Source organism: Dipodomys ordii, unplaced genomic scaffold (genome assembly GCF_000151885.1).
Source record: "Dipodomys ordii isolate 6190 unplaced genomic scaffold, Dord_2.0 Scaffold32, whole genome shotgun sequence".
Lineage (NCBI taxonomy): Eukaryota > Metazoa > Chordata > Mammalia > Rodentia > Heteromyidae > Dipodomys > Dipodomys ordii.
The window spans coordinates 456,249-483,303 of record NW_012267248.1 but is presented as its reverse complement, the minus strand read 5'-3'; the positions used below and the strand labels follow the sequence as shown (position 1 = coordinate 483,303).

Below are 27,055 nucleotides of genomic sequence, written 5' to 3'. Positions count from 1 at the left end.
CTCTCAGGATGTTGAGGCAGACAGATCAAAAGTTTGAGGCCAACCTTTACTACATAGTGAGTTTCAGGCCAGCCCAAGATACAGAGAAATCCTATCTCTAAGAACAAAGAAATAAACAAAAGCCTGTAGCTCAGTTTAAATGATCATTCAAATCTGTGCTAGTGTATGATTTTTTCCTCATACTTTCTGACAATAATCGTCTTTGAAGGATTGTCTCAATCAGTTTCCTCACATTTGCTGCAATGGAGCACATGAAGGATATGGAAACAATTCTCTCTAAAGATCAATTAATTACTTGGTCATCGTATTTCTCTTGCATCAGAATGTGAACTCTATTTTGTTCAATGTTGCCTACCAATGCCAAAAGCAATGCATAGCAAATATTCAATTAGTAATCATTTTAATGAAATCCTTTTGTGTTTAGTTTTTTACCTAGCTGTTTGGATGTTAGGGAAAAGGAACTTGTAACACCTCAAATCAAGAGACACCCGTGTCTGCAACAGGAAATGGACAGAAGAGAGGAGGAGGAGGAAGCTCTATCTACACCCCATTCCTATAGAGGGTCACTAGGTCTCCAGCCTTATTGTCCTGCTGATACATAGCTTTGCCTGAGTCTAGAGCTGGGCCTGTTGCCACTGAAGAGGAGGCAGTGCTAGAGAGCATTTATCAAATTGGGACTTAATGGCCTTCACAGAGTTTGCAAATGACTGTTCACAACTTTTTGTTCAGATCTCAAATTTTGGTACAAACCACATTAGGCAAAGTCAAATTGCAATTCTTACCCAGAATAGCATTCTCAGTGATCTATTCACCTTGCCCACTCTAGGTCCTGTTTCAGCCTAAGTAAAGATTTTTCTGATTTCAGAAGTATTGGAAGGACTTTCTCCATCTTCTTTTCCCCTTTCTCTAATTCCTCAGGTGTAGGTGATTAATGCTGTTGGCCACTGGAGTATTGGGTCACTGTGGAAGAACTACTATTTCTGCTCTCTCTTCAGTTTGCTTTCTCTCGCATCTCATCGAGGTCACAGGATACGCCTGTCCTGGCTCCATGGGTTAAGCTCAAGGAACCAGGAATTTCCCTTGCCTGGGAAGGCCCACAGTTGTCCTGACTGGCCAGTGGATAGGAGCAACTCAAGATAATTTCACCTTGGGTCCAAACAAGAGTTTCAAGCCAGCCATACCAATATGTTGATTTGTAGCTTGTCTTCATCAGTTTTTCAGCAAACTAAGAAAGCTTTTTACAGGAAAAGGGTATGTTCAGTTAGGATTCCCAAAGCCTAAACACAATAATTGGTTTAATTTTCCTTAACTATAGAAGATGTCTTTAAATGAACAAATAAAAATTAGTCAGTATTTTCCCATAGTACTCTCTAGAGCACTGGAGGCTCTGATGAGACTAAAATTAAGAATGACAGGCTTTGTTCTGTGAAAGTGGGGCGATATGCTTACCAGTGTTGGAGCCTATTTGCTGACATCTTCATTTTTACCTGAGGCTAAACTATTTAAGAAATAAGATTGGTAAATAGTAATAAAGATATAACATGTTCAGACAAGTGCAGGCTTTCCAATCCAGGAACGGGCAATGTCAGTCTCCCCTTCCCCTATCAATCCATTTTCTGTTGCTACAATGGAATACATGAGATTGGGAAATTTATAAGGAAGTTGGAGAGTATAGTCCTACTTATCTTCTGCTGAGGGCCTCTGTTGGTTCATGGAAGAAAGTGGAAGGACTAGTGGGTGCATCAGAAAGAAAGGCAACCTATTTCATAATAAAACACTCTTAAAGAGCAAATCCACTCCTGTGAGAACTGATACAGTACTTTCAGCTTTATTATGCTGATATGAATCCCTCTTCGCTACTGATTTTTCACCATTTACAGTCCTTGCTCTCACCTAACCACCACATTGTCAGCCAAATTTCAATGAAATTTCAACATGAATTTTGGTAGGGCAACACCATATCCCAACTTTAGCAACCCCCTCTGGAGAGAGCTACTATTACAAGTATGTGAAACCTGGAAGAGGCACAGCTAGGCATCTTCAACTTCTCCAAAATTAATTAAGTGAGGAAGTGTGACACTAAAAGATGGTCCCATAAAAACTTCCCCATAGGGCAAGGTGTCAGGAGTAAGGAATAAGCACTTCAATAACAGAAGTAGAGGTATACGAACTCTCCTCACAAAGCATGTGCAACTTGGGCTAAGTGCCAGTGGGAAATGTATGCGCTCTATGACACTCTGCCTTTTCTGTTGAGGTATAACTTAGGTATGGGAGAGAAAAACATGATTACAGGTACAAATTTTTATATGTACACTAAAATCATACAGACATATTCAAGAGCATTTTCAGGACAACTTTTAAAGGACTTGAGCTACAATTTCTACAGTTTTAAGGAACATCTTAGATATCCTTCCCAGACCCAATAGCCAAGCCCAAGATGTATACTTTTGTTAGCCTTAGACTTGCACAAAAGATTTTGCACTTTTTCTTGGCTTTTTTTGGTGTTCTGCTCCTTGAGAAATACCCTATTTCTGGCTTTTTGATGGTTTATTGGACATAGAGTCTCATAGACTTTTCTGCACAGCCTGTATTTGAACCGTTATCCTCAGATCTAAATCTCCCAAGAAGCTAGGGTAAAGCCACCAGCACCCAGTTCAGAGATGTATTTTTTAAAGGAAAATTTCCATTTTACACCACCAATCCTTAGTATTATCATAAAATTTTCTTTCCATACCAGGATTTAATTTACAAATATGGTCTTTAAATTGTATCCACTTTATAAATTCTAAAAATATCTCTGAATTTTAAACAACTGAAAAATGAATTGACTAAATTTAAGCAATTATGTTCGTTGGGAAATGTTATTCTTCTGGAAAAGGTGCCCTGATATCTTGATGTCCTCTTTAAAATTTTTTATTGTTATTATAGAGGTGATGTACAGAGGGGTTACAGTTATATAAGTCAGGTAATGAGTACATTTCTTTTTGGACAATGTCACCCCTTCCATCAGTATTGATGTCTTCTTAAAGGAAATTGGATGTTTTCTTTTCATCAAGGTGACAATATTAGAATTAGAATTATCCGCTCATGATATGATTTCTTAGGTTTAGTCAGCCAAAACCAGTGAGTCAAAGGATGATAAATTAATTTTACAAGGGAAACTACTTCAGGAAGTCTTTCTTTTTCTTTTCTTAGAATAGCTCCAGTGTTTTAATGAAAATGTGTTCACTTTTTTTTGTCGGTTTACTTAGAGTGTTCACTTGCTAATACAGCAAAATGAACAAGACAACATTCTGGATTCTCCTCTATACTGTTAATTGAAGCCCAGTGGTATTCCTGGTCATAATCATTACATAATATTCTATGCCCTTGTGTTCTCATCAGTCCCTACCATTGCTTAAGTTAACTCCAGAATACTTCTAAATGCTATACTATACTGTGTTAGCAATCTTAATATAGTATTCTTGTCCCCAAACTGGTAAGAAAGTAACTTGGTAAGAAAGTAACTTGGTAAGAAAGACTAGAAGCTACATTACTTGTTCATGATGTGGTAGGACTCTGGGTTCTCAGGCCAGAAGCCACAGTGTGCTAGGCATGTCTGTGTCTTTGGCACAGTGTACAAGCTCCACCAAGTGGATGTTGACCCCACAATCAAGTGAATTCAGGAGTAACAATGGGACTCAGATTAGTTTGCTAACTACTTTTCATTCAGCTTCCTCATATAAAAGAACACTTAGAAATCATTTGGTTTAAGGGTTTATTCTGCAGAGGAGGAACTTGAGGCCCAGAGAGGTAAAACCCATCTTCCTAGGGTCACACAGCTAGTAGACAGCAGAACTGAAAGTCCACTCCCTATTCCGAGCTGTAACTGTGGTGTTCTTTCCACTGTTTTTGGATATACTCCTCCTGTTGAACCAACCTCCACTGACCCCAAAAAACAAAATGCCCCCCAAACAAGTCTCCTTTTCCTAACACGTCCTCAGTACAGGTCCTAAACTTAGGTCATTATCTAGAAAAATTCCCAAAGCAACTGATGGTGCAGACACTATTTAACAAGTGAAGGAGAAGCTGCCCAGATTAGTACTGCCTAAAAGAACCCAACATGAATGTGGCAACCCACAGAAAGACTTCTTAGTTTTATTATCCAGTGTGATGGGACTATACTCTGCCTTTTCCAGGCATATGAATAAAGATAAAATTGTTTACCCCAAAATTGATGAGTAATAATATTCTCCCAAGTTGTGCCAATCAATCGACTTGCTAATCAAAAGACATTAATTTCAAAAGTCTATATTAAAAATGTATATATTTTGAGGGTGCAATTAGTAGTACAATGCTTGTCTAGCATGTACTCTCAGTTTGTTCCCCACACTGAATTAAAAAAAATAAAAGTAGCATTGTGCCTCTAGCACTTGAGAGGCTGAAGTAGTAGGAGGCCGGAGAGCTTATGACCAGCCTGAGCTAGATACATCACAAAAGCCAATCTGACAAACAATAAAAGAGAGACAGTGTGAAGGACACAGAATAATGCTTGTAAGAATAAATACTGGATAAAAGAGGCAGAATATAAAATAGCAAAGGGCCAAAAAATTAGAATTCACTTGTTTTCTTGGTCTTGGATTTTATATTGTGATGATGGGTAGTGGTTTCATGGGCCTCTTTTTTTACATTATTAAAACTAAATTGGTAAAAAGAAGTCCACATATGGACCAATGGTGCTAGTAAGTTGTTAATCAAAGGTTATAGAGAATCAATTCCTGAGCTCCATGGATAAAAAATAAAAAGGAAAAGCAATTATGGCATAATTATGATTTCATTATAATTTCTCTCAAACTAGAAAATAAGCATTGTATGGAATTCTAAATATTTTGGGTTTTGATTTTTTTGTCTGTTGAGATAATCACATTACGCTATTAGGTAGAAAGTTTCTTCAATATGTTTAATATGTAAGCTAAACTATAGGGGTAGATAAATGAGTGTTCATCTTAATCTGGTAGAAACTGTAGTACCTGGTCTTACCATTCTAAAATATGTTATCTTGGGCTTGCTGTGGATGGTTATTAGACTCTTAGGCTAAAATTTGCTTTAATTTCAGATATGAAATAAAAAAATAGGCCTTTTTAATTCCTTCAATATCTTTAGCTAGATTGTGTGTGTGTGTGTGTGTGTGTGTGTGTGTGTGTGTGAGAGAGAGAGAGAGAGAGAGAGAGAGAGAGAGAGATTTTCCAAACTAGGGTTTGAGTGACAAGCAAAACTAACAAGGATTAAAAGAACAAACTGATCAAAAAACCTGGAGGTGAGTTTTCAAAATCAACAAAATTGCTTGTTAAAGCCATGTACTTGAGAGTTTCCTGTCAGCCACTTAATATACTGAGGACCTACAAATCTAATCTTAGAGATTGTGGCTTTGTTAAAACATCAATGTATATACTGAAAATCTGCTACAACATTAACATTTGGGGAATTTGGGTGAAGGAAATGCAAGAACTTTTTGTATATTTCCGCAACTTTTCTTTAAGCATGAAATTATTTCAAATTAACAGGTTTATAGGTAAAATGGGACAGAAATTATTATAAGCAATTTAATATCAAATTGACCAACAGTTAAATTGCTCATCCAGAGACTTTTATATCAGTAACAAAGAATTACAGTTTTTCATCACCACCACCATCATCATTATTGTCATCATGATGATGATGATGATGATGATGATAATGATGATGTAGTTGTGGAAAAGGATTACAATTCCATGTCAGGTTCAAAGTATAATGCTTCTTAGTCAGTGTTACCACTTCCTTCATTCTCTCCCATATTTCCTTCCTATCTTTACCCTCAAGTTACAAAGAATTATTTTTATAAAAAACAAGAATAACAGCTTTATTGTGTGCTGGTTCTGGGGCTTGAACTCAGGGACTAAGCACTTAGCTTTTTTGCTCACAGTTAGAAATACTATAAATGTTTCACAGACTTTTCTGCCTGGGCAGGCTTTGAGCCAGGATCCTCAGATCTTGGCCTAAGTAGCTAGGATTACAGACATAAACCACTCAGCCACTGACACTTGGCAAGAATAACAGCTTTTATTATACTTGATCTTAGCCAAAAAGCTAAGAAAAAGAATTAAGTTTAAATTATAACTCTATAGTAGCAAAGACAGTTAATTGTAAACCACAATACAGAGCACATTGTTCTCCTTGAACAACTTAGTAATTATCAGTTGTGAAAAGCCATGGGGATGAACTTAGGGACAGTGAACTTTTTCTGTGGGCAAGGATTAGATTATTTTTGTGCAATCAAATGCCCTTAAAGTCAAGCCACCTCCATCTTGCAGAAACAGAAACTTCTGAATATGAGAAATACAATTGTACAGGGTTGATGAGGAATCATTCAAAGAAATAGTTTGCAAGGAATGCTGTTGAATCCTTCAAAATAAGGAAGTACTGCTTGTGGTAATTGGAAAACAAATTCCAAAGCCAAGGGCAGCAGGAGGGGGGATTGGGGTCAATACTAGGAAAATACTAACTCTAATATAAAATAGTTTTTCTCACCTCAGTTCAAATACTAGTTGAAAGGGTCTTTTTGTTGTTGTTGGTGATGGTTGATTTTTGTATGTTTTTTAAAGTATATTATACGGCTAGTGAAAATCTTCTCCCATAGCCATACAACAGACAAGAGCTTCATTCCTAAAATATACTTAGAAATCAAAAAATTAAATCTCCCAAAACAATTCCTCAAATAAACAACTTCCCTGTTAATAAGTGGGCTAAAGACGTCTCTGAAGAGGAAATAAGAATGGCCAATAGACACATGAAGAAATGCTCAACTTCTCTGGCCATAAAAGAAATGAAAATCAAAACAACACTGAGATTCCACCTCACCCTAGTAAGAATGGCTATAGTCAAGAATTCTAATAACAACAGATGCTGGAGGGGATATGGCCAAAAGGAAACACTACTACACTGTTGGTGGGATTGTACACTTGTTCAACCATTTTGGAAAGAAGTATTGAGGTTCCTCAAAGGAATACAGACAAAGAGCTCTCTTATGATCCAGCAATCCCACTTCTGGGCATTTTCCCAAATAACCACAAACAAGGCCACACTAAAGCTACCAGCACAACTATGTTTATTGCAGCATTATTCACCATAGCTAAGATATGGAACCACCCAGATGCCCCTCAGAAGATGAATGAATCAAGAAAATGTGATATATGTATGTATAAAATAAAATTATATATATATGGAATTTTATGCTTCCATCAGAAAGAATGACACTGCCCCATTTGTAAGGAAATGGAGAGACTTGGAAAAATCATATTAAGTGATGGTTTCCCTTATTTTCAATAATTAGCATAGGTGTAGGATAATCTTAGCAGATGAGGAGAATAGCTATGGATATATGACCATATAATATGATGCTAAGCAAAATGAACTCCAAGACATGGACATAAGAGATTTTTCTTGTTGTTGTTGTTTTTTATGTACTATGTGATTTTTTTCTTTCCTTAATATGTTCTTCCACCAATGGCATATCTCCTGTTGTCACCAATGGTATATCTCCTGTATTTGATTTTGGTACCCTGGTGTTGTATATACATTTATTTGAATTAGGGAAGGGAAGGGGAAAAACAGAATTGTGAGACAAAGGACAAGGGGAGAGCCAATGCAACAACGGCATATACAAGACAATATGTTGGAAATGATCTGTACAACTTGGGGGTGGGTGGGGGGAGGGAAAGCAGGAGAAAAATGAAGGAAGGGGTAACAAGTTTGACAAGAAATGTACTTATTATCTTACTTATGTAACTATAACACCTCTTGACAATAAAAAAGCATATTATGGTAAATTATTTATCCCCTCTTAATACCAGAATTGAAATGTTAGAATGAAATGAAATATCTACTTTCTTTATTCAAATAAGGAGGCACTAAGAGCATTATAATTGTATTTACGTAGTTCTATGTAAAAGTAGTACTACATCAATATATATATGATATTTGATTCAAAAAGAAAAGAAAGAAACTTTCAATTAATTTTCAGGAAAGAAATAGCAATTCTCTTTCTCTGAATAATTCTAAGAGGAAGGAAATGTAGTTTTTGTTCTCAATTCTGTTGAAGTTATGAATCATCACACCTTTGCTAAAAATTTCATGCAACAAGGGCTTAGAGATGTTTATATGAGCCAAGCCCACTGCTGAAATTTGATATTTGGTTTGTTTTAAATCTATGCAACCCTGAAAAATATTCAAATTTCAGATTCAGATTTCATAACCTCTCTTCCTCTCCCTCTCCTATCCCTTCATTCCCTCCCTCTCCCTTCCTCTTCCTCTCCCTTTCCTCCTCCTTTCTTTCCTCCTTCTCCCCCTCCTCTTCCTTCTTCCTCTCACTCTCTTCTTCTCCTCTTCTCCTTCTTCTCTCCCTCTCCCCTCTTCTCTCCTCTTTTCCTTCTTCTCTCCCTCTCCCCTCTTCTCTCTCCTCTCTCTTCTGCCAACCCTCCACTCCTCTTCCCCTTCCCTTCTACTTTGTCTCCTCCTCCCCCATCTCCTGCTCCTCTTCATTCTCCCTCTTCCTCCTTTTTTTTTTAGTAATTGAAAAGTTATAAAAAATAAAAAGAAGGAACATATAGGGGACCAGGTAGGTTTTCCTAAAGAAAAAGGCAATATATAAATTATATAAATGTGTAAAGCAATGTATGCTATTTTTGATTTCCCTATAGACACTGTTAAGAAAATAAATCTAAGTTATAAGAAAATATGTAACGAGAAGGAGGAGTAATTCCAAATTTAACCTGTGAATTACACATCACCTATCAAAATTGCCAGAAGAAAGAAATCTGATAAAAATCTTCATACAAAGAAAGTCTCAGATTCACATGACTTCTTGGTAAATTCTAACCAGTCACAGCTTTCAAAAGTGACAACTTATTTTATGAGACCAGTGTTATGTTGATATCAAAAGTAGACAAAGACATCACAAGAAAATGAAAATATAATCCAATATTCATTATGGGTATTGGCATAAAACCCTTTTTTATTAACATAAAAAGTATTAATCTAAGTGTGATTTTCCAAAAAATATGAAGTTGTTTTGACATTGAACATAATGAACAATAAAACTCCAAGGTCAGTTCAAGAGATGGAGAAGAGCCAGGTGCCGGTGGCTCACGCCTATAATCCTAGCTACTCAGGAGGCTGAGATCTGAGGATCACGGTTCAAAGCCAGCTAGGCAGGAAATTCGGTGAGACTCTCATCTCCAATACAAATCACTAGAAAACCGGAAGTGGTGCTGTGGCTCAAGCGGTAGTGTGCTCTCCTTGAGCTGAAGAGCTCAGGGACAGCTCCCAAACCTAAGTTCAAGCCCCACGACTGACCAAAAAAAAAAAAAAGAGAGAGAGATGGAAAAGAGGCATTTTGCAAAAATCTAACCATCTTTTCTAATAATAACATTCAACAAAGAATTAGAAAGGAAATTCCTCAAATACTCTTAAAAAGAGTATCTAAAAAGAATCCACATTCTCCTGTCCAGTGCAGGACTGGTTATTTTCACCTCGAGATCAAGACAAGATGAGATGCTGACTCTTTCCATTTCTCTTCAGCATTGAGCTAGGGACTACACCAGGGCAACTAAACAAAAAGGGAAGTAAAAGCCACTACATGGAAAAGAGAGAAGTAAAACTACACTATTTATAGGTGAAAGACTCATATATATGAGTTTAAAGGAATATACAAGTTTATGAAAAATCAATAAAATATTAAAATGCAAAAAATATGCAAAAGTGAATTGGTGATATCCATTAGCAATGAGCAACATGAAAAAACCCAAAAAGGACATTCAATTTATAATAATATCAAAAGAATAATATCTTGTTTTATTAAATAAAATGTAACAAAAGAAATGTGAGACTTTTATGTAGAAAAGTACAACATAAAATATCACTAAAAGAATTAGAGAAGAAGCTGGGCACTGGTGGTTCACACCTTAATCGTAGCTACTCAGGAGGCTGAGTTCTGAGGATCAAGGTTTGAACCCAGCCTAGGCAGGAAAGTCTGTGAGAATCTTATCTGCAATTAATCATTAGAAAATCAGAAGTGGCATGCTGTGGCTTAAGGTGGTAGAGTGCTAGCCTTGAGAATAAAAGCTCAGGGACAGTGCCTAGGCCAGGCTCTGAGTTCAAGGCCCATGACTAAGAAAAAAAAAAGAATTAGAGAAAAAAATTAGTGGCAAGACAAATCATTTTCATGTATTGGAATATTTAATAATTTTTAGATGGTTACATATGCCTAATTGACTTACAGATTCAAAATAACGCCCAACAAAATCTCAGCTGAAAACTAGGCACACTGGGGTATGGTGAGGTGTTCCTGTAATCTCAGCTATGCAGGAAGCATAGGTAAGAGGATTGCCATCTGAAGTTGGTACCCCTAAGGAGGGAGAGACCTTACTTAAAAATAACTAAAGAAAAAAGAGTTGGAGCATGGCTCAAGTGGTAAGCTGCCTGTGTAGCAAGTACAAGTGTGAGGCTGTACATTAACACCCATAAATAAATGAACAAAAATCCTAGTTTGGATTTTGCAGAAACTGAAAAGCTGAGCTAAAATTCATATGGCAATGCTAGAGAGTTAGCATAACCAGACAGTCTTGAAAAATAACAAGAAAACTGGAAGACTTATACTATCTAGTTTCACATCAAAAAGATACATTTCAGCAGGACAGTGTAGTCCTAGTCTATGCTTAGACATATAGATAAATGGAGTAGCATTGCAAACTCACTAATATTTATGGCCAATTGATTTTTGACATTTTAAAGGGGAAGAAAAATCTGCTCAACAAATGTTGAAACTACTGTATATCAACAGGCAGAAGAATGAAACTGGACTCCTTCCTTATACAAAATGAATTGGCTATAGTAATAAATCTTAATTTAAGAGCTAAAACTACATACTCTTAGAAGAAAAAGAGGAGTAAATATTTCTATCTTTAAGTTAGGTAAAACTCCTCTGAAATATTCCACCAAAGCACAAGTAACCAAAACTGAAAATGTTTGGTCTGCAAAAGACACCACTCACGAAGTGAAAAGACAACCCACCAAATGGGAGACATATATGCAAATCAAAGACCTTGAAAGGGACTTGTATCTAGAACTAACAGAAAATTTCTATAACAACATTAAAGGGAAAAATAACCCAAATTTAAAAAAGAAGATCTGAACATACATTTATTCAACATAAACATACTTAAAACAATTAGTTATTAAGTGAAATGAACATCAGAACCACCAGAAGATACTACATCCAAACCATTAGGAGGGCTATAAAGAAGACAGTCATAACAAGCATTGGGAAGCAAGTAGAAATATTTGAAGCTCTTTAGCTTAATTTAGTAGTATCAGCCACTAGGAAAATAGCTTATCAGTTCCTCACAATGTTAAGCAGAATTCTCACATGACGTATGAGTTCCTAGATTTATATTCAAGAGAAATAAAAACATATGACTATATTGAGAGTAGTGGCATTTTATACAATAGTCAGTATAGAATGCCTGAAATTTTCATCAACTCATAAATGAATAAAAAATGTTCATCCATGCCAAATGGATTATTGCACGTGTTTGTTTTGAGAGCCACCTTTTGCAAATACTCTATTGCCAAGTTGGCTTATCTATTTGTTGATTTATGCAAATGCAAAAGGAGGCAGGACTGAGAGAGGCAGGACTGAAAATTCAGAGGGACAGGATTAGTTGATGTATCTCACACCCAGCTCCAGTCCTTAGAATCAGGAGCAAAATTGCTCCAGGAGACCATCTGAGGATGACAGCTCATTCTGACCTGTCATTGCTACTCATTCAACCTTCACAATTACACAAGGTGTTTTTATCCAGTTTTTCATCACTGTGATGAATGCCAGGGGAAACAAATTAAAAAGAGAACTATTTCTTTTGAAAAAAAGGAGTATATTCATAAAATGGAACATTATTCAACCATGAAAAGGAAATGAAAAAAATAGGTGCAGTGGCTCACACCTGCAATCTTAGCTACTAAAGAAGCTGAGGTCCATCAGGGAGAAGCATGACCTGGGGATAGTCTGGGTAAAAAGGTCATGAGACTCAATCTAAAGAGAAAAAGTATGGCATATTAGTGTGTTCCTGCCATCCTAGTGTGACCAGGAGAATCATTCCATGGTTGGCCTGGGGAAAATTAAGACACCATTTCCAAAATTACCAAAACAAAAAGGCTGGGAGTATGGCTCAAATAGTAAGGCACTACCATAAAAAAAGCACTATCAAAACAAAACATTAACATGAAGTTCTGTTATATGCTACAACATAAAGTATGCATGAATGTTTGTATGCATATGCATATATATGTACATATATACATACACATATTTATGCTCTGAAAGAAGCCACATACAAAAGCCACATATTATTCTGAAGCAATGTATATGAAATGTTTAGAATGTGAATTCCATAGAACACATAAAATAAATTAGTGGTTTCCAAGGAAGAAAAGAAAATAGTATGGAGTAAACGCTAAAGAATACAATATACTTTTGTGGGTGATGGCTATACAAACAGTTTGTCAACAAATAGTTATCAGTTATCTGTCATTGATAATACTGTTTACCGTGGTGAGAGTGATGCCTGAACTGGAGTATGGAAGGATGACGGAGAGATTCTTCAGCTGCCTACAGGTCTGAGATACAGTACCTGTGGCTCACAGACACTTCACTTCTCATGCTGGGCAAAGGTAGTCAAAAAGCCCCAGAGCTAAGATATTGTGAAGTGTCAGTGATTTCAGGTAGAAGAGGTGTGACTCCAAAGGTATAGTGACAGTGAGATATTCTCAAAAGAAAATAAAAGGATTCTCAGATTCTGGCCTGGCTATGACCTTGAGGTAAGATCATTCAGTGAAGCTGAGGCATGGGAAACATTGTATTAATGTATAGTTTTTATTGAAAGCACATAGGATCCAGATACTGGTGGATCATGCCTGTATCAGAAGCCTGAGATCTTCAGGGTTATGGTTTGAAGCAAGTCTAGGCAGATTGATGTTAGTGCATGGTGGCAAACAGGGATCCATTTTTAGTTTTCTGCATATCGATATCCAGTTTTCACAACATCAATTGTTGAAGAGGCTCTATTTTTTCCACTCCTTTGTCAAATATCAGATGACTATAAGTGTGTGGTCTTATTTCTGGGTCTTCTAGTCTGTTCCATTGATCCTCTGGTCTATGCCAAGCTGTCTTCGTTAATATGACTCTGTGGCACAGTCTGAAATATGGTATTATGATATGGTCAGCATTGCTTTTCTTTGCCTAGAATTGTTTTGACTATTCTAGGTCTTTTGTTGTTCCATATGAATTTTTGTATTGTTTTCTCTATGTCAATAAAGAATGTCTTTTGGATTTTGATGGGAATTTGTTTATCATTTTTGGCAGTGTGGCCATTTTCACAAAATTGATTCTGCTTATCCATGAACATGGATGGTCTTTCCATTTCCTGCTGTCCTTTTGGATTTCTTTCTTCAGATTTTCTTAATAGTGTTCACTAGAAAGATCTTTTACATCTTTGGTTGGCCATTTTTGGAAGCTATTGCAAATGGGGTTATTTTCATGATTTCACCTTCTGCTGTACACATTGTTGGCATAAGGAAAGGCTGCTGATTTTTGTGGGTTAATTTTGTATTGGGTTACTTTGCCAAAGTAGCACTTTGATCAGTACTTTGATCAGCTCTAGGAGTTTTGAGGTGGAGTTTTTTGTGGTCCATTAGATATAAGATCATGTCTTATGTAAATAAGGATAGCTTAACTTCTTCTTTCCTTATGTGGATTCCTTTTATGTTCATTTCTTGTCTTATTGCTCTGGCTAAGATTCCAGAGCTATACTGAAGAGGAGTGGAGAGGCTGGGCATCCTTGCCTTGTTCCTGATTTTGGGGGAAATGGTTTTAATTTTTCCCCAGTTAGTATGATGTTGACTGCTGGTCTGTCATTATAGTCTTTACTTTTTTTTTCTTTTTTTAAAATTGAGATTAGATGATTACATAAATTTTACATATTTTACCATGTTGTGGAATAGTGATAGTTAAAATCACAAATACATTTTAACCTTCACAAGGCAAATTGTCATTATCAGGGTCTATAAGGTTTGTGAATTCTATGAGCTTTGACAATACAATTATTTCTTTCACATTACGTATTATTTACATTTCTTTCCTTTTGCTTAGTGGAAGCTGTTGCCTCTTTCCCTCTCATTTTTCCCCCTCTCATCATTGTCTTTGGGTTTCTTAGTTCATTTTCATCTAAGTCTAGTGCAGCTGATGGGCCCCTCTTTGTATGTTTTTCTGTTTCCCTCTGATTCTCCTCCTCCTGGCTTCCCTCAGTTGCACGCATATATATACCATATATGTGGTCAAGAACATGGAGTCATTTAGCAATGATATGACAAAATGATTGGAAGTCCTTTGTTTCTCGAGTCCTGTTTATTTTGTCATATCTCCTTGCATTTGGGCTTTAGCATTCACTTATCAGGGAGACCATGTGCTGTTTCTCTCTTTGCTCTTTGCTTACCTCACTCAAAATGATTTGCTCTAGTTCCATCCATTTCCCTGCAAATACCATTATTTTGTCCTTTCTAATGGCTGCATAATATTCTATTGTATATAGGTACCACAATGTTTGGATCCACTCATCAGTAGTGGGGCATCTGGGTTGTTTCCATATCTTGGCTATTGTGAACAGTGCTGCAATGAACATGGAAGTGTATCTGTCCTTATATCCTGGTTCCTTTTGCTCAGGGTAGATGCCTAGGAGTGATATGGCTGGGACATTGGGGAGGTCTATATTCAGCTTTCTGAGGTACCTCCAGACTGCTTTCCAAAGTAGTTGTATTAGTACACATTTCCACGAGCAATGCTCTAGGATGCCTCTTTTTTCATATCCCCTCTAGCAATTGTTGGCTGAATTTAGGTGTGGGCCATTCTGACTGGGGTAAGGTGTTATATCAGTGTTGTTTTTATTTGCATTTCCTTTACAGCCTGGGGGGATGAACATTTCTTTATGTGTTTCTTTGCCATTTTTATCTCTTCTTCTGAGAAGTCTCTCTTTAGCTCCCTAGCTCATTTAATGATTGGTTTGTTAGATTTCAGGATGAGTGTGATATTGTGATGAGTCTGGGATTTCTCCTTCTGTTTCTATTTCTCTGAAGAGCTTGGGAAGTATGGGTATTAGTTCCTCTTTAAAGTTCTTATAGAATTCCATAGTGAATCCATCTGGTCCTGGGCTTTTCCTTGTTGGAAGACTTCTGATTGCTTTCTCTATCTCATTGTAGGTTATTGGCTTATTTAATTTATTTATTTATTCTTGGTTCAGTTCGGGCAATTTATATTTCTCTAGAAATTCATCCATTTATCCTAGGTTTTCCTTCCTTACTGAGTAGAGTCTGGAAATAGTTATAATTGTTTGGATGTCTTGGAATTTTTGTTGTAATTTTTCCTGATCTTATTGATTTGGGTCTCCTTTCTTCTTTTTTTAGTTAGTCTTGCCAGAAGTCCATCAATTGTATTGATTTTTTCAAAAACAAAGCAGTTTACTTTAATACTTGAGTCATTGCCTCTATCATCTCTTGAATGTAGCATTTGTCTTCCATTTCTTTTTTGCTTCCACTGATGTTCTCCCCTGGGTAATTGCTGGCCTTTTGTTCTGGTTCATTGTCTTGGCCATTGATGAATTTTGTAACTTTTCGCTGTCATTTTTGCATGTGGATTCAGGGATTATTGGAGACCAATTCCATACTCTGACTGTTTTAGTCACTAAGTGAATTGCTCCTTCTGTTTCAATTTCATAGAAAAGCTTGACAAGTATTAGTTCATCTTTAATAGCCTTTTAGAATACATCCCAGCCTGCGCTTTTCCTCCTTGTAAGTTTTCTGATTACTTCCTCTAGCTCATTACATGTTATTGGCTTGTTTAGCTTGTTTTTATCTTTTTGTACCATTTTAGGCAATTTGTAAGTTGCAAAAGATTCATTCATTTCTGCTAGGTTGTTCTTGTTTTGTCAATATAGGTTTTAAAAGTAGTCCTTTATAATCACTTGTGTTTCTTGGATGTTGTAATGTTTCTTGTGCCATCTCTGATGTTATTGATTTGAATCACCTCTTTCTTTCATTAATTTTGCAAGTGGTCTGTCAATTTTATTACTTTTTTCAAAAGAAATCAGCTTTTTGTTTCACTTATTTATGTATAGTTAAAAAATTTCTATCTTGTTGATTTCTGCCCTGATCTTTGTTATCTCTCTTTGTGTAGTAGTTTTAGATTTGATTTTTCTCATTTTTCTAGTAGTTTTAATTGTATCACGAGGTTATTTATTCAGGTTGTTTCTGTTTTGTTTATGTGTGTGCTTGCAGCTATAAACTTTCCCCTGAGCACTGCTTTTAGCTATATCCCAGAGGTACCATTGTATTTTGTTTTAATTTTTATTGAATTGTAAGAGCTTTGTAATGACTTCCTTAATTTCTTCTGTGACAAAAATGTTATTCATTTAAGCCTCCATGTGTTTGAGTGCTTTGGAATACTCTGTAGTTATCTGTTAAGTCCATTTGGGGTATGGTGTCATTTCATTCAGAGGCTTTTGTGCTTATAGTTAGTGTGGTTAACCTGTCTTTTTGTGAGAGTGAGGCATTAAAATCACCCACTATTGTGTTTGGGATTCTCCTGTTCTGCATATCCAAAAGTGCTTAATGTATTTAGGTGCTGCAGTATTTGGTGCATAGATATTGACCATTTTGATTTTGTCTTCATGGATCATTCCCTCTAATACTATGCACTGACCTTCCTTGTTTCTTCATACTGATTTTAATGAGCAGTCGATTTTATCAGATATCAATATGGCTATTCCTGCCTTCCTGCAGGGTGCATTTGCATGAAAGATCTTTTTCCATTCCTGCACTTGGAGATTGTTTTTATCTTTGTCTTTTAAAGACAACAAATGGATGAATCTTGTTTTTTTAATCCAATATGCTGTTTTTTTTTTAATTTTGTTTGGGGAGTTAAGTCTGCTGATTTTTATTATTATGAAGTATCATATTTACTGCCATTTCCTTGATTTCCTGTATTTTCTTTCCTTTTCCTGTGCTTACTAAATTGGTCTTCTAGTGATTTTTGTCTGATGTATTTTCCTGATTTTGATTGTTTTCTTCAGAATATACATCTCCCTTTGTAATGCTTAATAATGCTTTGTAATGTTTAGTATTCCTGAATTCCTTTAATTTTTGTTTACCATGGAAAGTTTTATTTTCACCATCAAATGTAAATGATAGCTTCACTGGGCACACCAGTATGGGTTGGTGGTGGTTGATCTTCAGGGCTGGATCTCCTTGTATTGAGAGTTTGTACGAAAAGATCTGCAGTGATTCTGATTTTCGTTCTATTGTAATATGAATCCTTGTTTAATTTTGTACATTTAAAATCAAGTTATTGTTCTTCAAGTCTAATGTTTTTACTATGATGTTTTTAAAAGTGTTTTTTTCTTGGGTCCTGTCTACTAGAGGTTCTATATGCTTCTGTTAGATGAAAGAGATATTCTCTTTGAAGATTGAGGAAGCTCTGTTATTATTTTACTAAATAAGTTTTCAATGCCTTTGGTAGTTAATTCTTCCCCCCTTTGAATCCCAATTATGTGTAAATTTGACTTCTTAGCTGAGTCTACCAATTCTTGGTATTCCCTTAGTTTTGAGTGTTTTTCCCATAACTTTGACCTTATGTTCTAACTCCTTTCTTTTGTCCTTGACTCCTGGTATTCTATTTTCCATTTCACTTATTCTGTTACCTAGGCATTCTACTGTGGTTTGCACTGTGGAAAGTGAACCTTAATCTTCTGAGATCAGTTGTCATAATGTTAACTTCAACTTTTAATGAGGTATATAGTTTCTATTTTTATCTCCATATCTTTTGGGGCTTCCTAAATTTTCATTGTCATTTCTTCTTTGTAATCTTTAAATTGTTTTTGCATCTCCACTTTTATTTCATTGGCCAATTCTGCCATCATTTCTTGGATGGTTCTTTTGTCATCTCTCTCTTCTTCACTCTTACTGTGGTCATTCCCTAGATTGTTGTTGGCTTTGGATTTTGTTTGTTGTCTTGATTGTTCCTGAATTTGAAATCTTTTGTTGTGATTTATGCATTTTCATTCAGGGATTGCCAAGGCCCTGGTCCAATCTTAGCCTGTTTGTGCCTAACAGGTGGTGGCCTGTGCTTGGCCCAGGTTAGCTCACACTGGTGGACCAGCCAATACTGAGCACTTGGCCCAGCGATAGCTAAAAGGAGCTCTGTCTGGTCTGCATTGAGGGTTGGGAAGGCTAGTTTCAGACTGCTGGTATAGGTGTGAGGCTTTGGAAGAGGTAGACTGTCGCAGGAGTTTGTCTCTGCTTGGACCCCAGGTTATCTCTGCTGGCAGAGTGCTTGGCCACAGGCTTGTGAAGTTTTATGTTTAGTTTTTATTAAGACTCTCCAAACTGTCATCCAGAGTGGTTGTACTCATTTATATTTCCACCAACAGTGCAATAGGATTCTTTTATCCCCACATCCCTTTTAACATTTGTGATTGTTTGAATTCTTGATGTTGGACAATCTAACTGGGGTGATAATAGAATCTCAATGTTGTCTAGATTTTTTTTTGTCACTGATGGGACCTGAACTATGGGCCTGGGCACTGTCCCTCAGCTCTTCAGCTCAAGTCTAGCACTCTACCACTTGAGCCACAGCACCACTTCTGGCTTTTTCTGCTTATGTGGTGCTGAAGAATTGAACCCAGGGCCTCATGCATACAAGGCAAGCACACTACCACTGAGCCACCTTCCCAGCCTCTAGATTTGTGTTTCTTTATTGTCATGGCTGTTGAGCAGTTCCTCATATGTTTATTTGTCAGTCTTACTACTTTTTGGAGAAGTCTCTGTTTAGCTCTTTGCTCATTTATTGATTGGTCTGTTACTTTTAGAGGGGTTAATTTCTTGAGCTCATTGTATATTTGGGCTATTAAGGGTTTGTTGGATGTATTACTGGTAAAGGTCTTTCCCTTAGTCTATGTCTGTCTGTCTTCCTAGTTTGGTAACTATGTCCTTTTCCATGCAGAAACATATTACTGTGAAATAATACCAGACTCTCTCCTATTTTCTCTGCCCCTGAGACTTTTTTTCTCAAAAAGTTCCTACCTATGCCTGTAAGTTGTAATGTTTCTCCAACTTATGTTGCAGTAGTTTTGAAGTTTTAGGTCTGATGTTGAGGGCTTTGATCTACTTTGAGTTGATATTAGTGCATGGGGACAAATATGGATCCACATTTAGTTTTCTGCATATGTATGTCTAGTTTTCCCAATAGCAATTATTAAAGAGGCTGTCTTTTTTCCAACATATATTTTTGGTGCCCTTGTTAAATATCAAATAACTGTAGATATATGGTTCGTTTTTGGGTCTTTTTAGTTTGTCTCATTGAAGAACATCATTGGAATTTTGATGGGGACTGCATTGAATTTGTAGACTACCTTGGAAATATCATCATATTCATAGTAGGTCTTTTCTATTTCCTATTCCTTTCTTCAGGTTTTTTACAGTTTTCAGTTAGCTATTTTTTACCTCCTTGGTTAGGTTTATTACCAAATATTTTATTTTTTGAAGCTATTGCAAATAAAATTGTTTTCCTGATTTTCCTCTCTGATTGTATATTGTTAATATGCAGAAAAGCTACTAATTTTTGTGGGTAGATTTTGTTAGTTTGCCATAGTTATTGATCAGCTCAAGGAGCTTCTGAGTAGTGTGTTTTAGGTCCTTTAGTTATAAGATTATGTTGTCTGCAAATAGAGATAGTTTCAGTTCTTTCCCTATGTGACTTCCTTTTATGTCTTTCTCTTCTCTTACTACCCTGGCTAGGAATTCCACTATTATATTGAAAAAGAGAGTGGACATCTTTGCCTTGTTAGTTATTTTAGAGGAAATGGTTTTAGTTTTTCATCATTTACTGTGATGTTGGCTGTTGGTCTGTCATATGTAGCCTTTATTATGTTGAGGTATGTTCTTTTTATTCCTAGCTTCTCCAGAGCTTGTAACATGAATGAATGTTGGATTTTTCCAAGGGCTTTTTCTGTATCTATTGAGATGATATGTAATTCTTGTCTTTGTGTTGTGTTATGTTTATTGTTTATATATGCTAAACAGCCTTGTATCTCTGGGATAAAACTGACATGATCATAGTGTATACTTATTTGACTAGCTGGTAAGTTCTGTTGGCAAGTATTTTAATAAGGAGATTTGAATCTATACATCAGATTGATTGGTCTATAGTTCTTTTTATATCATTATCATTATCATAGTTCTCTTTTATTATACCTGGTTTGGGATGAATGTAATATTGGGTTCATAAAATATATTTGGTAGTGATTATTCCATTTTTATTTATTGGAAAACTTGGAGGAGTATTAGTGTTCATCTTTAAAAGTCTCCTAGAATACAGCTATGAATCCATTGGGATCTTGAATTTTCCTTGCTGGAAGGCTCAATAAATTCCTTGATCTCACTGCTTATTACAGGTCTGTGTAAGTAGTTTATATTTTCTTGGTTCAGCTCAGGCAGTTGGTATGTCTTTAGAAATGTAGTTTATTCTATTGCCTATGCTTTCAACAGTGATTTGTAATAGGGAGATATAACTCTTCATGATCCCAAGATCTTTGCTGCTATAATCTCACATATACTTTATTGAACTTTTCATGGCATCTACTGCCTTGTTAATATCATTTTTCATTTCTTTCATTGAAATTTTTAGCTTCTTCTTGTTGATATTGTCTTGAATATCCTTAATTTTCTTCATCATTTTATTTTTCTTTTGTCCTTTATCTCTTTGTATTCTTTTAGTTGTTCATGGAACTGCTGTTTAATTTTATCAGCTAATTCTTTCATTATTGCCTTAATGGTTCTTTTGTTTTTTTTCTCGTTCACTCACTGAAGTCCTCCCCTGAGTTGTTAGATTTTGAGTTACATGTTTTCTTGATTGCTCATGAATTGTGTGATTTTTCACTGTGATTTACACACTTGGATTCAGGCTTTGTACAGCCCATTCAGCTTGAGTTCACTCATGATGGGAGTTGGTGATGTGAAGTTGAAAAAGTAAGGATTCTAGTGCAAGGGAAGTGTGAAGAAGGAACAGCTTGCAAGCAATATCAGTGGGGAAAGGAAATATTAGATTATATTGGAAAGATGAAGAAGGAAAAAAGGACAAGGAAGGAGTGTATAAAACTAGAATAATAAGCAAGGGAAAGAAAGAGAATCCATATGATCTACTCCAATGAAGTAAATAAAATTAAGATACATTGAGTCCCGACCCCTAAACATGAGTGCAGCCAACTCTAAACAGCATAAGCCAGGTGCTGATATCCCCACACATAAGCACCCTTTCACTTTTGAATAAAGTGCTGCAATAGAAATGACAAAAACATGAAAAAACAAACAAGCAATAAATAAAACCAATTAGATGCATAAATAAAATACAAAAATAGGAAAGAAGAAAGAAAAGGAAAAGAAAGAAATTTTCTAATTAGTACGTGGGAGAGCTGTTCTGTGAATCAGTTTAGGTGAGTTGGAGTACTTTTGTCTTCCATCTTTTTGGTAACATAGGGCTGAGGGGGACAGGGACTAGCAGTCACAGTGGTCAGTGCAGACATTCTCAGCCCTTCTGTTCTTTCTGGGGCTGCAGGAAGGTTGATCCACAGCTGCATGGAAATCAGAAAAATAAACATATATTTTTTTCTGCTGTCCTGGGATAGCTCCTTCCCCCACCATCTGTGTCCCGAGAAAGAGCATGGTACTAGCTCACAATTTATTTCCACATTTATCGTTGCTTTTGTGGTCACTTATGGCTGCTGTAGAGGGATGTGTCTCAGTATGCAGTGGTACTGTGGGTTCCCTCTCTGGCCATGGCATGTACATAGCAGGTGGTGATGTGCAAGCCAGCTGCTTGGGCCTGGCTGGGTACTGTCCCTGGAAGTTCCCTACATGGAGAGGCAAAGGTGGGCTGGTGGGGCCAGACTGGGTGCTGACTTTGGTGGTGGGTTGGTGCTGTTAGATTATTGGGCCACCCTCACTGGCAATAACATGTGGATTGTAGAGTGCCAGCCTATAGTTCAGGCTTGCTTTGATGTTGTCCCTGGTGGCTTCCATGGCAGGGGTAAGGGGTAAGGTGTCAGGGGAGTGTTTCAGCCTGACATTCAAGGTGTCCTGCATTAGAAGTCCCAGTCCATCGCTACAGAAACATTGTGGCAATGCTTTGTCTCTGAGTGACAGATATTTTGTTTAGCTTCCAGTTTGAAGACAAAATCTACCTCTACCAGATTACAAAGCCGTGTGAAACACAGATGGCTTTTCATTTTCATGTAGTGCATTGAGATAAACTGAACTCTTTTTTGTCTTCTATTGAAATTTCTATTGAAGAAAATATTTTGGTGGAAAGTGAAAAATATTGAAAATGAGTCTAAATTCCACTGGTCTAGTAATGAATTTCTTCTAAAAATCCTAATTAGTTACTTAGAATAATAAGGACAAGAAAATTATTATAAACTCATTAGAAAAATAACAATTGTTTAAATTGCTTATGACATAGACACTAATATTAACATAAAGTTGACCTTTTATTATAAAAATGCTTTAATCAAGAAAATGAGGTGTGCAGTAGTTTATAGGTACACCATTGTGTTTTATGTCATGGTAGAGATCTGTGAAATATTTTTCTTTTTTCTTTTTGAGTCCGGTCGTGGGGCCTGAACTCTGGGCCTGGGCACTGTCCCTCAGCTCTTCAGCTCAAGGCTAGTGCTCTACCACTACTTCCGGCTTTTTTCTTTTTGCTTATGTGGTGCTGAGGAATCGAACCCAGGGCCTCATGCATGCAAGGCAAGCACTCTACCACTGAGCCACCTTCCCAGCCTGTGATCTGTGAAATATTTCTAACTCACTGGATTTAGAGTATGTGCTTGTTGTCTTTATTATTTAAAAAAAATAGGAGATTCCCAAATGCCTTCCATCCCTGCTCATCTCGATGAGTTTATATATACATATATATGTATATATAAAAGTTATTTATTTTTTTAGCTACTCTTTAAAATTATTGAGTACACACTAAGGCCTTTAAACATTCCTAATATTCCTTTCTATCCTTGTATGACATGAAGTAATCGTGCAATGATTCTGATGCTCTAGCCAGAAAGCTGCATGCAAATGCAAGTGGATGGGTGAACAAAACCCAACCAAAAAATGCCATTCAGATCTGGCCCTCTTCCCTTGACTTGTGTTAAAGAAAGCAAGCATTGTTCTTCCAGCAAAGGATTGTTCACAGAGATTCACTGGATGAAATGCTGATCCAGTGTTTCTACTGTATTTTACATGTGCCTAAAAACCATTTGCAAAAAATAAAATAAAAGGTGTTATCTTAATGTGGCAACCACCAGCCTACCTTAAAAACAAATGTTGGTGACAGCCAGTTAAGTTACCCAAAGCCGTCTGTGGTCTTACCTGTTCCTATTTGAAAAACCATTTCATGTACACACTACTGAGGTGAGTCTATAACTTGAACCATGGGTTCAAGTTTTAGGGTTAAGAACAAACTATATAAATGTTTTTTAAAAAAAGTCTTAGAGTTTTATTTTCAAACATGTTTGTAGTTTAGTTATCTGTAGCTGCTTTGTATTGGAAAAGCTTTTTAGATCTTGCTCCATTTACAATACATTCTAGGGATGTACGTAGTAAATAAAGCTTTCTTTAAAACAAAAAAATCAATTTAAGTCTTCCCTATTTATATGCATGTTTTTTTCAAAAAATAGTAAAATAAATATATTTTGTATTATAAACGTATTAATAGTTTTCATGTGCTGAAATCTTATTTGCGAAAAGCTTTAGTGGCTGCATAGTTCTTTCATTATGGGGAAGTGCTTTAATATATTTAACTACTCATTGATTTTAATTACTAGATGGTTTTCAGCTATTTTTTCTTTATGTTTTCCATTAACTTTTTCATTCTATGCTGGTATTCTGCCACTTGATCCACACTTCCATTTCTGGCTTTTTAATGGTTAATTGAAAGTCTCGTAGACTTTTCTACCTGAGCTGGTTTCAAATCATGATATTCATATTTCAGTCTCTTGAGTATTTAGGATTACATGTGTGAGACATCAATATCTGGCTGCCATCAACCTCAACTTCTTCACTTTAGAAAGGAGATTGGCAAGAACACTCCAGGTCTCCTGGCATGCCTTAGCATGTGTGTGTGTGTGTATGTGTGTGTGTGTGTGTGTGTGTGTGTGTATGTGTGTGTGTGTGTGTGTATGTATGTGTGTGTGTGTACATGTACACTTGTGCACACATATGAGTATGTATGTTGTATTGGGGCCAAAAGAATTCACATTTTACTTTGTTCTAAACCAAATCTCCAAAGCCCATGAAAAATAAAAAAATTAAAAAAAAAAGTTAAGTGCTTAGGAGTTTTGAAATACCCAAATGGATCTAGCAGTGGAGACGCCTCTTGCATAGCAGTCTAGGGGTTTGCTGTATATTAGAAAAATTCTACAGGTTATGATGGTTGTGGAAAGCAAGCTTGGTCTTCAGGTTTGAGTGGGGTGAGGCATGAATTGAACTGAACTTAGCTGAAAGCTAGCTTCTGCCTACAGGAGAAATGATACTCAAAGCCACAAAACAGCAAAGAATTCCTACATAGGTTTGAGGTCGATAAGCAAAACTCCTACTTGGTTATAACAGTTCTTTCTAGAACCCGCTTTTTCTCCTCACCATCTAAGATAAATCTTTCCCAGGACTCAAGCTTCCACAGACCATGAAAAGAGGGAACTGGGGTTAGAATGACACAAGTTAAACAGGGTTCCTCTGGTATTCTTTCAGTGTTTCTGTCTCTTACCCAGATTAATAGACTCCAATTTTCTCTGGACAAGCACAGATAATTGCTGCTCTTTACTCCATGCTCTCCCTTAAGAGAAATTTCTCTGTGAAATGGTTACCCATTTCACACTTGGCAGTGTATGAATATCAGATTGTCCTTGTTAATCTTTTTTTTTGTTTTGTTTTTGTCCATTGTGGGGCCTGAACTCTGGGTCTGGACCCTGTCTCTCAGCTCTACAGCTCAAGGACAGAGCTCTACCACTTGAGCCACAGTGCCACTTCCAGCTTTTCTGCTTATGTGGTGCTGAGGAATTGAACCCAGGGCCTCATGCATGCAAGGCAAGCACTCTACCACTGAGCCACCTTCCCAGTCCCTGTCCTTGTTAATCTTTATGTAAGATAAGTTTTTTTCTTCTCTTTGGTGTTGGAAAAATTGGAGACTGAGGCAGAGAGAGAGTATGCATGACAGAAACAGAGACAGAATGAGAGAAAGCAAGAATTAAAGACAGTGAGAAGCTTGTGTGTGTATATGTATGAGAGAAAGAAAAAGAATTAGAAAGACAATTGAGAGGAAATTAACTCACCTCACAAAGTTTGCAAATTATTTCCTTTGAATGGGAAGATATTTCCATGGTCAAAAGTTCATGGTCTGATGACTTTTTTCAGGCTGATCTGGGTTCACTGTGGATGAGAGGGAAGGGAAGAGAATGGAAAGAGAATTCTGAATAACATCATGAATTATGAATGAAGAATATAGGAACAACTTATAGATATCAGAAAAGGCTGAGCTACTTTCCCTAATCAGGTTTAGAGATTTTGTGACGATTAAAAACAATATATATCAGTGTCCAGTACACAATGCAATGGGTGGCAGCCCTCTTAGTGCTGTGGGGCTCCTAACTTGTGCTCATTGGCACAAATTAGATCCTGAGCATAGTAAGGCTAGGACACAAGAGCAAGTCCAGGAGTTTTTCCAGAGATAATTCAAGGCATTCATCATAATTAATGAGGTGGATATTTAGCTAGGATATTTGTTGTGCTGTGGAATGCAGGTTTTTAAACATATTTGAAAAGGAAAGAGTTAGTAAAATATGGCATACTATTCCCAGAATGAGGGACTTGGAACTTTTGCGTTTGTTCACTGATATACTGAGTGGCACTGAGCAATATTTTGTCCTTCAAAAAGATAAAAAGTTCTAGAGTACATAATCTTCCTAGGGTTTGTGTTAGTGCCTGATTCTGAACTGTGTATTTTTCAATTTCTCACTACCCTTCATTGGCTCCATAACAAATAAACCCGGGATCTTTTCTGTTCATGCAACAGAAGTTGAATTTCCATAGTATTATTTGATTCTTTTACATCCAATGTTCTTTAAAAATGCAAGATTAATACTTGCTAATTACATAAGGATTTTCACTATAGAAAAATTAAAACAACAATGTAAAGTGTCATGTAGCACAGCATGATTTCTAGTGGATAGGAGATAAATCTCAATCCTGGTGACTAGAACATGTTCAAAGGACACAAAGAGGCCACAGATTACAGACCAAAAGCAGAAAAGGAAGCTTAGATCTGAGCATCAGAAAGAATCTGTGAGACAGATTCTTTGGCTAACTTGAATCACACACTGTTGCTATATATATAAATATTACTGAATATACACAAATATACTCAACAGTCTTTTTATGTAAGTAAAGGAGAAAACACTGGCATTGCCTTTCCATATTTCTTCTTCTCCTAGCTACAGTGTCTAAGGAGGCATCTGTCTTGCCACCATGAGGAAAACATAATGAGAATTATAGAAATGTTGTCTTTGGCATTGATCGGCCCCTGTACCAACCATTGGATTTCTTAGTTGTATGCTGTATGTTATATTCAACAATTAAATAGTGTTATGGCAGTATGTTATATTCAACAAGTAAACAGTGTTATGCCTGAATTTTGGCTCACAAAATTCATATGCTGAAGTTGTAATGCCAAAATCTTAAAATATTACGGTATCTGGAGATAAGGTCTTTAAAATGGTAATTAAATGAGTCCATCACAGTGGACTGGTAAGAAGATTAGGATACATACACAGAAGAAAGATTATGGGGAGAATATAGTGAAGAGGTGTTATCTGTAAGCCATGAGGAGAAACCT

At 36.5% G+C, this 27,055-nt stretch overlaps 1 long non-coding RNA gene across 1 annotated transcript; it reads left to right on the top strand.

Moving 5' to 3' along the window:
- Positions 1 to 322: 322 nt before the first annotated feature.
- On the top strand, positions 323 to 23,692 carry LOC105985947. Its single transcript, XR_001175083.1, has 3 exons — positions 323 to 339; positions 8,093 to 8,097; positions 23,612 to 23,692. It is a non-coding gene; the product is annotated as an uncharacterized LOC105985947 (long non-coding RNA).
- The last annotated feature ends 3,363 nt before the right edge of the window (positions 23,693 to 27,055 follow it).